Source organism: Denticeps clupeoides, chromosome 11 (assembly GCF_900700375.1).
Source record: "Denticeps clupeoides chromosome 11, fDenClu1.1, whole genome shotgun sequence".
NCBI lineage: Eukaryota > Metazoa > Chordata > Actinopteri > Clupeiformes > Denticipitidae > Denticeps > Denticeps clupeoides.
The window spans coordinates 15904091-15913976 of record NC_041717.1 but is presented as its reverse complement, the minus strand read 5'-3'; the positions used below and the strand labels follow the sequence as shown (position 1 = coordinate 15913976).

The 9886-nt window shown below is 45.0% G+C and overlaps 1 protein-coding gene across 1 annotated transcript in view; it reads left to right on the top strand.

Annotated features, from left to right (window-relative positions):
* The first annotated feature begins 3768 nt into the window (after positions 1 to 3768).
* kank1a (KN motif and ankyrin repeat domains 1a) overlaps positions 3769 to 9886 on the top strand; it is a 29681-nt gene continuing 23563 nt past the window's right edge. Inside the window, exon 1 of the mRNA XM_028996523.1 lies at positions 3769 to 4001. The gene's annotated coding sequence lies outside the window, so the exon portion shown is untranslated. The remainder of the gene's footprint in view (positions 4002 to 9886) is intronic.

Below are 9886 nucleotides of genomic sequence, written 5' to 3'. Positions count from 1 at the left end.
GAATGTGGAAAGTTTCAATTATTTTCATTTCTTTACTTAATTACTGTTCCAGATTCAGTCCACACATTGTAAAATGTTACAGAAGCTATATTTGATTGCTAATTGATTACTATTGAATGTGTGTGTGAGTGTATGCATTCTGAATATTAGGCTTTTTGTTATATTGCCTTTTGAGATGTTCCTCAGAGCCTGGGCTTGACACAGGTAAGGAGGTGAACGTGCTGCTGTCTGCATTAACGGCCTCTAGGGATTGTTAGGCCGGGGCGGGGGGCGCGGGGGCAGCCTTCCTGAACTGGGAGGGTGGAAAGCCGTGCTCATTCAGAGCAGCGTGGGAAGCGGGGCAGGACTTCCTGACCTCGGGGGGGAGCGCATGGAAGTGCACAGAGGGCCGAGTACAATGCTGAGAAACCACGCCAACACCTAGGTCACTGAGCAGCGGCAGGATGCACGATTGGAGGGGGCAAAGCACGTCCAGTCTGGCCGAGAACATTACTCTTTCTAGGATGAGCGTTGGACATCTGGTTTTCTCAACCGCATCATCCTCCTGCCCCCTGGACAAAAAAAAAGACATGTCCATCAGCAGATGATCTTATCTTTATAGCTTGCATCTGTAACACCAACCCCTAATCCTAATCAGGCTTGACAATGCATATAAACTATATAGGAATATTGACAGCGTGTTACTAAGGCTGTCCATCTAACATTACAGCGGTCAAGACCGGCCTCTCAATATGTTTCTGTTAACAAAACTATTTAAACTATACTATTTTCTTCAGTAGCCATTCATCTTCCTTCCCCTGTCACATTTCCTGAAAGGATATTTAGCCACACGTTGGAGATGCAAAGGGATGCACGTAGATCCACATTTCCTTCCTAACTGTGATGACTGCAAACCAAGAAGATGTATATTTAGCCCGCAAAAAGGCTGGGCTTTCCATGTGACCCCACAGCGTGGGAATTTTAAGCCAGGCAGGATTCTGGCTTTTAACCCAGTGCCAAGATTCAGCTATGCATTTCACATACATTGATCTGAAAATGTCAAAAGGTTATCATGACATGAGTAGAAGTTATTTCAGTTTTTATCTAGTAACTAATATACACCAGTTTAGGAAGTAAGTACAGATCTAATTAAATATGCAGTTTCTCAGGTTTAATTTAGCACTTTCTGCTTACAGGCAGCTCATAGCTATTTTAGCATTATTTTAGTAGTGTTGAAATATTTTATCTCCTACCCAGGAGATAAAATAAAAGGAAGCATCATGGAACAATAGTGAATCTATTGCAATGATGAGAATGGTGAGTGTGGAACTTCACTGTGCCCCCTCACTCCAAGCTTGTACAGTACTGCCACCATGTGGCATTAAACTAAATACTCTGAATCTCCACTGTACTTCATCACCCGTGTCCTCACACCTTCAAGGCTGTGATTTTGAATCCTGGCTCGAATCGTGTGTGGCGCTTGCATGCCCTACCCTTGTGGGTTTCCTTGGGGCTCTCCAGTTTTCTCCCGCCGTCTAGAGGCAAACTGTCAACTCTAAATTGGCCGTAATTGTGAGTGTGTGAGTGAAGTGTATGTCTATACGTGTGTGTGCCCTGTGGTGAGCTTTTTTCTTTTTTTAGATAATTTTTTTAACAAAAAATTATACATTCACACTTGAACAATTATAATTGCAGAACTATATACATACAGTGAGTGATCTGTTCTGCTACCTAAAAAACTAAATGTGGCCTAATGGGCCACAAATATCAACCCATTTTCTCCAGTACAATGTAAACCTTTTCACTTTCAGATTAACATGTGCCGTAACCTTCGCCATTTAATAAATGTCCATTATAATGTACTTAAAGATGGCCTGTCCTGTGATAGCCATTTCTTGGTAATTGTTTTTTACTAGCAACCAGTAATATATTCATTCGATACTTATCTTATTTCTACCATTCTTGATCAATATTTCCAAAAAATATTATCTTACTATCCAAAAGTATTTGACATTCAAAAATATTTTGTAACACATTGTGAACTTCTTCCCAATAATCTTTGACAGCAGGACAATCCCATATAAAATATGGTAATGGTTTGCATTTTGGTTTCTGAAATTTTAAGTGTGTAGTCCTTTAATGTAAAACTCAAATTATCATATTTGAATAAACACAGAAAAATCACCCTTGTCAGCCACTAGAGGTCAGTGTTTATTAAATAGCTGAATTCATCTTAACTCAATCATATATATCTTATATGAATTTTAATCAAATAAGTAAAAGTTCCCTTTGATATTACTAATAATACATGAGAAGAAACACCATTATCATTACTTGAATATTTATTACCCAAAACATTTAGACAATAACAGGGATTCCCAAATAACAACAACGTCAGTAGAGGGTGTTTCCACCTTTTTCCGCAATAACAGCGAAGTCTCATGCTCCTCACTAGCCTCATGATGTTGTTCTGAGGCAATGCCTTCCACTCTTCCACAAATGCTGCACGCAGTTCTGCCAGGTCACGTGGGGGCGGGGTACAATCATTCAGTCTCTGCTTCAACCGGTCCCAGACGTGCTCAGGTATCATCCATGAACAGAAAGTTGGGGGTGTGCTGGCAGGATTTGGGGGATGATGATGGGTTCTATGATGTCTCTGAGGTAAGAGCGTGCAGTGACTGAGCCATGTACAATAACCAAATCTGTTTTGTGCCCACTGGTGATGCCTGCCCAGACTGTTGCACCTCCTCCACCAAAGCAAACCCTGGGGACCATGTTGACCTCAGTGTATCGCCCACCTCGCCTTCTCCAGCAACGCTGACGCGACACTCATCAGTGGACAGGACGGTAGACCACTACCGCATTGTCCAGGTCACATGGTCTTGTGCTGCAAGACCATGCAAACGTTAACGTCGGTGTCTTGGTGTGGTGTCACCTGCAATGGTCATCTGGCATTCAAGCCAAAGTGGTGGAGTCAAATGGTTTGTCTGGAAACACTAATAACCCTCACATCTCGTAAACGGGCCTGCAGCTCTGTGGCAGTTGCATAATAATGTCTGAGTGCAGAGGTCCTTAGGTTCTGGTCATCATTGCAGTCTGTCACTCGTGGGGCTCCACTCCTGGGTCTGTCGTGAAGTCTGCTGATGACATACCAAGTTCACAAGCAACATCTGACTGCCTGCCACCGACCTGAAGGCGCGCCATGGCCAGGTCTGTTAAGTGACATTGTGTAGTCATGGCTGTTTCAATGATGAGCTTGTAATGGCTTACTGACAATACCAGCTTTTTATAACCAGAATGTTGAAATTGATGCCACATTGAGAAAGATTGTCTCTTGGTATTGGCCCCAATATAAGGCAGACATGAGACCATTACATGGAAAACACAAAATGAGGTGTGTCTATCAACCCAATACAATTGCCTCTCTGTCCCATAAATAGGAAGTGAAGTGACACAAACACCATGCATATGACATCCACTAAGTGTATATATTTCGTCTACATGGTTCGGTGTAAACAGTGGAGCTGTTACTCCAAACCTAAACGTAGAGTATCGTCAGTCTTGATGAAAGATTAATCAGTTATCTTTTGGACAGATCAAATCATGCAGTTTCCAGAAAAGTGGTCAAAAATGTGTAACGTGTCACTCTTCGTCTCTGCAAATGATAAACTTCGCCTAAAGTAAACCACGACAGCGCAGCTACGCCACGCCTTCGGACTTAACCCTCTCCCGCTCTCGCCTTTGCCGTACTTACGGTGGTACGAGCGCAGCATTTACCGTAAAGTCCGATGTAGACGCGCCCCCGAGGGTTCTCTGCATGGCGTGTTACCTGCGGCTCAGGGCGAAGTCGGCGCTCCGTCGTGCCGTGAAGTGAAGTAGGGCAGTAAAGTAAGCGAAGGCCGCAGGCAAGTCGTGCTCGGAGCCGAACTGAAGTACGCGCACCTGCGACCTTTCGCGGAGAAAAAGGACGAGTGGACCGAACCCCCTGGACCGAAAAACACGCACGCTTGGCGCCGTTCGGGGTAAGTTGGGTTTTTTTTTCTCCGAACAAAGTAAAAAAACATTCCCGCAGATTTTATTCATACACCGTGTATATACAAGCGGCGTAAATAACGGGGCTTGACGAAGCGACAAGGTGTTCTGTTGCCGGTGGCTATTTGATACACGGCGGTGTATTCACCTGTTAAAAAATAAAGAAATAAAAAAAAAAAAGTGACTTGGCGTTTTCACAAATATCCATGTACTCATACATCTTGACATATTGCAATATGATGGGGAAAGTTAATTTGCTTCGTTCCAAAAGCTAAACGTAAATGTGACTAAAGTGTTGTGAAGATAGTCATTTAAAATGACATGTAACGAATATATACAACATATATGAAGATATATATATATTTTACATATGGACACTGCTATTGCGCCATCCTGGTTTTCCTTTCTTCCTATGGCGGAGGCATTCCTGCAGAGGTTCCCACCTGCTGGTTTATTGCTTTTGCAGTGATGCTGCTCTCGGTTTGAGAATTTGAGGTCCAGTAGACGTCCCCCTGGCCTTCACGACGTCTCCGTGCGGCCCTTTCTACCCTGGTATGCTGCACATGCTCATGGGATCGTGTAGGAAGCACCGACTCTGGCTCGAAAGGCGCCGACAAAAGCCTCATTATGTCGCGGCGAAAGGTTTTGTCAGCAGATCCTCCTTGATGGAGTGGGGAACATCTGAGGCCTGGGAGCAGATCTCTGGCATGTCCGCTTTCATCATTTTCTAATCTTTAAAAATGGCTTTATGGGAGAGTTCCTCTTTCCGCCTATTCCAACGGAGACCAGAAGAGAAGAGAATAGTGTGAAAGCCGGCATAACATTAATTAGTAACTTCCTGTTGTCAGCGGGATTCTGATAGTCATGTGATCGACGGACTGGGTGCCGGCCGGTGCGAAGCAGGGGTCGTCTGGTTCAGAGTGAAGTGCGAGGCCTGTGTGTGTCTGAGCCGAGCCGCTGAGGACATATGGCCGGCGGCTTCTCAATTTACACCTTCTCGAGAAGAGACTGGCCAAATGTGATCAAAGGCCGCCGTCACCACCGGCTCTCTCCGGCCATAAAAGCCCCGCGCGCCTCTGCGTGTGTGTGTGTGTGTGTGCGAGAGTGTGTGCGCGCGTTGAGGAAATTACTTCCGCTTTGCTGCTCGGTTTGTAAATCTAATCTTCCCTCACCCTCCCTGCCCCTCCGTAATCCTCGGAGCACAGAGGTGACCGTCCGCGGGGCGTGGATTTGGGACTGGTCTAACATCAGTGGGGCGGGTGAGAAAACACTCCAAGGTTGATTGAAATGTTTTTTTTTTTTTTTTTTTTTTTTTTTTGTAGTACCTCTACCCCCACAGCGCTTGTAAAGTAAAAATGACTGGATGGGATGGAGGAAGAAGTGTGTTAATCGATGGCCCTGTAAAGACGGGGCTTTTAATTGGCCGCTATTGGCCGCCAGTCGCAGCAGATAAGTACGGGAGAGCTTTGATCGGCCTCGTTTGACTGCCTGCAGAGTTAATAGCCGCAGATTAAAAGCGCGGCGGTGAGGAGCGGCGTAGACGATCACAGACGGCCTGGACGTCCCGGTGATAACTGCCAGAATCCCAACTCTTTGGGACGCCAGCCCTAGTCACGCTGGCGCTGTATGTGAAATTAGCAGGAAGTGATTATTTAGACCATCAAAGTTCTGGCAAGACTTATAAAGATCTTGTTAAACCGCGGCTTGTGAGATTAAAAAGATTAAAGGAAGGTTGGGGGGGTATGTGGGACTTGTTTTGAAGGGACACAGTCGGTAAGCAGGAGTGCAGCGCGGTGGAAGGCCATCATAACAACCAATTTATGAAATGCTAGTTTGTTGCTTTGCTCAATGTGTCTTATTATGGTAAATCACTGGTCAAATATTGGTTAAAATGACCATGAACTATCATATATGATGTCTCTCTTTGTGCATTGCAAACGGAACCTACAGAAAATTAATTATTTTAATATAAACTATATATTATTATATCATGAATAGAAACTAAATGGATTAATGTCTTGTAAATAAACTTTTTTTGGGGTGTAAAGTGCCTAAAAGCATTATATTTTGCCGTTAAATGTTTTTTTTTTTTTGCAGCAGCAGCAGCAGCAGATATCATTTAGCTCAAAATATTAGTTATTGCTCACATTGATTATTAATCATCGTATGGACCCCAAATGAAAGCATAAATGAACTAATGTACAGCAGAGAAGCTCTGTATTCGCGAAGATGACACTTTGAAGAATGATCAGGCGGCCCCAGTTCACGGTAAACAGAGCGTTGGGCATTTTTATTTTTACCCCAGTCTGCGTGCGGGATCACAGCAGGGCTTGTTGGAGTGCGGGGATCAGGTTGCCTCTATTTTGGACGGACCTGCGGTCCCCAGGTGAACATCGGGGCTTCGCTGCCTTTGTCAGGGAGCCTGTCTGCCTTGGAGAGTTCGCTCCTCTTTGTCTGCTGCTCCCTACCTGTCCCAGAATAGGAAGTGGAGGAGTGGCCGTTCTCCACCGCGTATTGGGTTTCGTCCGGCCCTACTCAGAGCACTGCTCCGGCAGGAATGTCTTGTCATTGTGCGGCGAGCGAGCGGCCGTAATCCTCCGAAATCCCCATGGAATGTGGTTAAATGTGGGTGTTCTATGCCAAGGAACTTTCTCTTTATTCGTTTTTTGCATGATCGAAGGTGGCGGTGTTGCTCCTGAAGTGTGTGTCATTGTACATTATTGATGAGATGCTCACGTGACGTGTGTGTGTGTGTGTGTGTGTGTGTGTGACCTTTAGAAGGCCAACAAACCAAAATGTTCATCTGCAGGGTGACACAGCCGGGGTAAGCAGGTGAAAGTGAACCTGCCCACCACTGATGGCTTATAACCGGTATAGAGCAGAGGCTCAGCGTCCGTCAGGGATGACGTCAGCCCCGACCTACTGTGCCTTCGTGGCCTTTGTGCTCAGAAAAGCCTTTTGTCCAGCAGCAGAAACCTGCCGTTTCACGGCCTTTGAAGTGCGAGCGGGAGGCGGTTAATGAGTGGACACCATCACAACCATCTGCTGGAACGGAGCGGCTTTTACTGATTTTAGACTAGACGGGCTACAAATCGTTGGAGAGTCGCTTGGGCCAATAGAAGCTTATACTTTACGCTGCAATACATATCACATTCTGATATGCACCATTTCACATTTGGCAAGCCTAATAGCAAGACTATGTATTAATGTCAATTATTTTTAATTTGGCTTGAAAAATTTACATCACAATGTGCACAATTTTAGTAAGGACGATCCACGTTAATTGCTCTGCCTCTAAACACATTCCGAGATTGCGTAGTTTATATCATTCTTAAATTCTTATCATTCTTTTTTTTTTTTTCTTTCATGATTTCAAGTCAGTGTGAAGTCAACAGTAACAGTAAGAAGCGCTACACATAAAATGTTAAACATTCCAGATGCATCATTGACCTAAAATGTTTCAGTGTTTGTCATTACGGAGGTCTAGCACCCCTGCTGGCTGGCCCCACCCATTTCCACGTGTTCCAGGGGATTGTCTTTGCCTCTTGTTTAAACTACATAGAGATTGCCACTGAATTAAAGCTGTGATATCTGTGCATTTTTATGTTGTAAAAACTTTATCCTACTGCCTGGATGCCTGTCTCTAAATGCTGAGATATCTTGGTAGTCATAAAAAAAATTCCTGCATTGTAGATGTAACCTGCTTCTGGGCCCATTCATTCATTTCACGAGGGCTCCTAATGACCGAGTAGAAAGGGGCCATGTGCTTTGATGGTCCGTCCTTCCCAACGAGACATGCTCCACTCGCATGGAGACAGACGTAGCATTCACACAAGGCCTGCTGGGGCCATGGCCAATGAGTGGCGGTGTGAAGATCAGCAGAAAATAAACGGCTTTTGAGCTCCGCCGTGAAAAGATGTCCCCTGGGAACGTTGGGGGCACCGTGCTTGACTGGCTCTGTGGTAATTGGGGTGTTTAGATCTTCACGATGAAGAGAAGTGGCCGAATGATTTGTAGAGGGACTAAACATGAAGTGTGTTCCTTTCTCTTCTTTTTCCGATTCCAGGTCTCCTTGACTTGAATAGTCTTTGTCAAATTCATTTCTTTTCTGACAGGGTATGAATGGGACTGAATTAGAAGTGGAGCAGGCCAGACATTCCAGAATAGATCATTTGGGCAGGATCAGACCAGACAAGTCGGAGTTTGTTTTTTTTTTTTGCTTTCATGGCTCTCAAACTTCTGTGCTGAAGATTCTGCTGTGCAGTTAAAGGCCATACTGGTATATTTGAAAGATTTCTGTCTCTCACGTACCTGTTCTCGTCTGTGGTCCTGTGTGCAGAATGACTGTGTGTTTTATTCTTATCAAAGGCGCGGTTCACTGAGGAACTGCTGGTGTTGTGTTTCAGACAGAAGTGTCTCCCAGTCCAAACTGGCCTGCTCGGGTTACGTATTATTTCTGTTCACACATGCATGCTCCTGATACGAGCCCTGGTTGACGGGTCAGACAGCTGTGGCCACCTGCGTGAAGGTCTGGAACTCTTCGCGCTGATTTTGTGTGTAAAGAGAACCTTTCCCATAATCATAATCAGCCTAACACTTCACGTGACGCTTGTTTGCTGGTTAAAATCTGCCCGATTCAGACGCTCCCAAAAGAAACCTCAGTGTGCAGCTGTCAGCTGGATTTACTTGGATTAAAGACAGTTTTGACGGTTTTAGATGGTTTCTCAAATGAAGCCAGCAAGCTTATAGAAGGGCTTTAATGTTGAACCAGACCTCAATGTGGCTGATTCGTCATGCACAGCGTGATGTGGTCACAAATTGGTGGATGTGCTATAAAACATCAGCCCCTGTTTCGATCATGGTGGAAAGTTAACAAATGGATTTACCGAAAATGTGCCAGTGTTTTTATTTATTTATTTATATTATTCGAGAGCAGGACTACACAGGACACCGCTTGCTGCACACATTTGTCGTAACGTCTGGCAAAGCACCAATATAGGAAGTGAGTTTTGGCATGATATCACAATTGCGTGCTCAAAGTTTGGAGATGTTTTAGCTACTTTTCCTTGTAAAAACATGTTGAGTCTGCTTATCATGAAGAATTATAACTGATGTAAGTTGTCGTGTTGAAAAGAGCTGTCAGACCCAGGATTAAGAATTGTAGATTTGCATAAGGGCCACATTGTGCTGCGGCTGTTGGAATTGTGGCCTCCCACCTCCAGGATCGTCAGTTCAAATCTGGGTGTGCAGACTTTCGCCATGTCTGCATGGGGTTTCCTCCGGGTTCTCTGGTTTCCTGCCACCTCCCAAAGATGCTTGGTCGATCGTTGGGAGTTAATGGTGCACCCAGGGTCCCAGATTGGGCCCCAGAAGCAGTCACCCAGATCTAGACTCAGCACTTATGGATTGTGAGTACAGCCATGGTAGGACAACATCGATGAAGCCGCAGCTCTCCAAAAAGCTTTGCCAAAAACCATCTTGACTCCCCTCAACGCCACTCCTTAATCTTGTGTAGAGTGGTTGAACTGAGCCACTACACTCCTTCCTCATTTTTGCTCTTATGAGATGGAGATCTATACGTTGTAAATGTGACATTGTATTGTATTGGGTCCGCACATCTCTCCGCTTGTTACTGGACAAGGTGCTGGCTAATTTGATCAGCGCTAATGGATTGGTTAAGCCTGCTTTTCCGCCAGTGAACTCATTCCCAGCTGCTCGCCTGGCCTGAACAGTGGGAGCGCTGCTCTCCGCGATCCGTGTACGCTGTGTTTGGCATCAAAACGGACTGACTTCTCTCATTCCGCTTAAAAATGTCCTAATTAAGAGTAATGGCTTAAGCATTTGGCATCCCTCCCCGGTCCTTTCCACAATGCTG